This window comes from Schistocerca cancellata, chromosome 3 (genome assembly GCF_023864275.1).
Source record: "Schistocerca cancellata isolate TAMUIC-IGC-003103 chromosome 3, iqSchCanc2.1, whole genome shotgun sequence".
Lineage (NCBI taxonomy): Eukaryota > Metazoa > Arthropoda > Insecta > Orthoptera > Acrididae > Schistocerca > Schistocerca cancellata.
Genome location: NC_064628.1, coordinates 1801799 through 1806554, shown reverse-complemented (window position 1 = coordinate 1806554; position 4756 = coordinate 1801799).

The following is a 4756-nucleotide window of genomic DNA, read 5'->3' as shown; positions in this document are numbered from 1 at the left end:
GCGCTTATACGTCTAAACGACCATATACACTACTGGCCATTAAAATTGCTACACCAAGAAGAAAGGCAGATGATAAACGGGTATTCATTGGACAAATATACTATACTAGAACTGACACGTGACTACATTTTCACACAATTTGGGTGCATAGATCCTGACAAATCAGTACCCAGAACAACCACCTCTTGCCATAATAACGGCCTTGATACGCCTGGGCATTGAGTCAAACAGAGCTTGGATGGCGTGTACAGGTACAGCTACTCATGCAGCTTCAACACGATACAACAGTTCATCAAGAGTAGTGACTGGCGTATTGTGACGAGCCAGTTGCTCGCCCACCATTGACCAGACCTTTTTCAATTGGTGAGAGATCTGGAGAATGTGCTGGACAGGGCAGCAGTCGAACATTTTCCGTATCCAGAAAGGCCCGTAAAGAACCTGCAACATTCGGTCGTGCATTATCCTGCTGAAATGTAGAGTTTCTCAGGGATCGAATGAAGGGTACAGCCACAGGTCGTGACACATCTGAAATGTAACGTCCACTGTTGAAAGTGCCGTCAATTCGAACAAGAGGTGACCGAGGCGTGTAACCAATGGCACCCCATACCATAACGCCAGTATGGCGATGACGAATACACGCTTCCAATGTGCGTTCACGGCGATGTCGCCAAACATGGATGCGACCATCATGATGCTGTAAGCAGAACCTGGATTCAACCGAAAAATGACGTTTTGCCATTCGTGCACCCAAGTTCGCCGTTGAGTACACCATCGTAGGCGCTCCTGTCTGTGATGCAGCGTCAAGGGTAACCGCAGCCACGGTCTCCGAGCTGATAGTCCGTGCTACTGCAAACGTCGTCGAACTGTTCGTGCAGATGGTTGTTGTCTTGCAAACGTCCCCATCTGTTGACTCAGCTATCGAGACGTGGCTGCACGATATGTTACAACCATGTGGATATGATGCCTGTCATCTCGACTGCTAGTGATACGAGGCCGTTGGGACCCAGCACGGCGTTCCGTATTACCCTCCTGAAACCACCGATTCCATGTTCTGCTAACAGTCATTGGATCACGACCAACGCGAGCAGCAATGTCGCGATACGATAAACCGCAATCGCGATAGGCTACAATCCGACCTTTATCAAAGTCGGAAACGTGATGGTACAAATTTCTCCTCCTTACACGAGGCATCACAACAACGTTTCACCAGGCAACGCCGGTCAACTGCTGTTTGTGTATGAGAAATCGGTTGGAAACTTTGCTCATGTCAGCACGTTGGAGGTGTCGCCACCGGCGCCAACCTTGTGTGAATACCTTGGAAAGCTAATAATTTGCATATTACAGCATCTTCTTCCTGTCGGTTAAATTTCGCGTCTGTAGCACGTCATCTTCGTGGTGTCGTCATTTTAATGGCCAGTAGTGTAAAAAATGAATGCACCAGAAGTGCTCACAGAAATTGTCTCCAATTAGGCAACTCCTGTGCTGTAACTATCCGCTACACACAGTGAGAGGAAGAACCTCATGTTTACGTCATCCAAACCTGCGTAACAACGCATCATACAAACACCAAAGAAAGACAATAATAAATGACATGCGAATAGAACAAATCTCTATACCTAAAATCACATACAAATGTAAAACAAACAAGAATAGCCTGACATGTAATAGTGCGAATAACATTAGTAGTAATGGAGCCTGGTCGCTGTGCGGTAGGCTGGTTCTGAGTGTCTCATGTTGTTTTTGCTTGTTCGTTGCATGCCTATGTGAATGTATTAATAATTATCGTGACCTCTGTCACCTCTCAGCTCTGATCACACATAGAATATCTCCCACCTATGTTGAGTAAAATATTATAAATATAAGAAAATTAAAAGTGTGGACATTTTTTATTAATAGTAATCATATAATGTTTTCATGACGTAAAACTCATGTTTCCATTGGCATTACTGAGCAGCATGTTGTAAGCAGCCAATGATTGTGATAAATTTTACAAAATTGCCAGAAATGGTTGTGATATCTGTATAACGTTACTGTTTCTTATCGCCAGACGAAGTCTTGTAGAATTTCGACGGGCACCATCCGTAAATAATTGTGTATGAGACTTTATTAGCTATTATTTCTCCCCAGATTTGCGTTTGTAACTTACCTTGTACTTATTTGTAGACGGTGTCGTATTTACCTTATTTCATGTTTACAAATCGTACGTCATTAGTGTAGTTATCCTCTCACATATACACATAAAGATAAATGTAGCCATGCTAGTTCACACTGTTTCTCTATTATAAGTATGTCTCTTGATGCACATAACTTACGCTAGGTTGCAGAGTAAATACTAGATGGAGTGAGAGACTTTCTTCAGCAGCTCGAAATCAGTTCATCTTCGTAAAACATACTGTAATTAATTCATAAATTGCGTAGTGGTGTGGATACGTTGTTAAAGATTCTATGCACCATGATATGCACTTGTGTAACCATATACTAATATCGTGCCTTAGGGAGTCAGAATTTCTTACGTAACTTACCGAGAATCTTATTATCCTGATACACAAGTGGTGAAAGAAACTTACAACTGCTTTATTTTACGAGTAATATCAGGTCTGTGCTAACTATTCACTCCAGGTACCTGTAATCACAAACTTAAAACTTGAACCACTGTAATCAAAAAATCATTCAGTCAAGACCTTACAAGTACGTTCTATGCTTATTTCACTAGTCACTAAGTCCTGTCTGTGTGTCTTAGTTTAATTACGTATCGTGTCCACATTGACTTGCAGTGAAAGCAAACCTGGCATTACTCAGACAGTTCGCTTTGCTGCATACTATATGCAGAACTTACCTTGGCCAGATTTTATTTCTCGTATCATAGAGTACATAGTGTATTTATGTGCATAAACAAGTGTAACGTGTGATTTCAAAAATGATAAAACTGCTTTAAGCCTCGGTGTACGTAAAGTCCTTTGACTCTGTCATTGTGAGGGTACGCAATTAGGTAACATTCGTCATACGGAATATGTACAATGGTGTAAGGACCAGTATATTTAATTTTCTACTTAGCGTTTCTCTTTGCTAGTAAAGATGATTTAACATGAGTTTTCAATAAGATCTTCTCTCTAGTAACAAATCTGGTTATACCATGTAATTTTCTATCAATTTTTTTTATTGTGATTGGCATTCTCAATAATAGAAACTGGCACATGTCTCACCTTATCATCTAAATTTATTTGTTCTCTTGCAACAGATGCATTGGGATTAACCCACTCGTTGTCTTCCTTCTTGTTATGAATTAGATCCGACGGTGGTACTGCTGTGTCGTAAATCGTTAGATTGTTTACCACGTGTTCAAAGACATTTAAGTACTCGGTTCATTTTGATTACTTACCAGCTACATATGTTCTCATGAATCTATTTAGCTCACGGAATATTATTTCAGTGGGATTAGATTGTTGACTTTACTGTTATCAAAATTTGCTGGATCTGTCGCTCCCTTAAAAACTGTTTCCAAGCCCGGCAGGTAAAATTAGTTCCATTGTCAGATAAGATCACTCAAGGTTTCCCAACGGTGGGAAAGCAGTCATTTAGCATACGTTTGATGATAGGCTCAGCTGCCGTAGATTTTGTGGCATAAAGATTCACATTATTTGGAAAATTCATCATATACGCCTATTATGTACTTAACACCACCTCGAGCTGAGGGCAGGGGGTCCTGTAGCATCAGTACAAACTAGTTGTAGTGGATTCTTTGGCAATATAGGATGTAGTACTGTTTCACAGATCTGGTTGGAAGGCTTAGCCTACTGGCAAACAACACAAGTTTTTAAAACTTGCTGGTTGTATCTGAGCATGTTAGGAAAATAGCAGTAAACACAGCACTTAGTGCCCCCAAGTGAAATGAGCATGCCAAATTAAATTCTCTTCTCACGCCTTGGGAGTACAAACGCACCACAAATCGCTGTCTGGACCTCTCCTATAAAATAACACATCGTGATACAGTTAGTAGTGCTGTCGGACAGGTTACCTGTGCATTGTTGCTTAACTAAAACCTTACTTTTTCCAGCGCTGATCCTCATCTTGCAGTTTAGCTGTTTTATTACACAAATCCAAAAAATATTTCCTAAACATAGCGTCCTTTATAAGTATAATCCTAAACTCAGTATCCTGTTCTACCAATTCCTCGAAATCAGCTAAAGCTTGAGGCAATTGTGATAAGGCATCAGCAGCTACGTTGTCTTTACCGTTCACATGCATAATTTCAAATTTGTGGGCTTGTAAGAATAGTGTCCACCTAGAAAGCCGATTGCATAAGAACCTACAAGTGAGTAGAAAACTTACAAGGGAGGCCGCCAATTGTGAAATTCAGATTCGATTCATACTGCGCATAACAGAAGCTCATGGCCAGAGGCGTAATGTGGCAAAGCACCAAGATGCACTTCTCAGCCGTTGTCGAGAAAATCGACAGTTAAAAGAAACTGTTGCGGTGAAATACTCTCTACGATTAATAATTTTTTACAGCATCGTGGCGCAGCGGTAAGCGCTCGCGTTCGTAATCCGAAGGTCGCCGGATCGAATCTCGCGCAATGCAATTTTTTTTATAGTATTTCATTTTTTAATTCAAATGTGAATGTACACACACACACACACACACACACACACATATATATATATATATATATATATATATATATATATATATATTGAAAGTCGTTTGTCGTGGAAAAACTGGCGACTTCGAACATCGTTATGTTTTCCGCAACAAAGT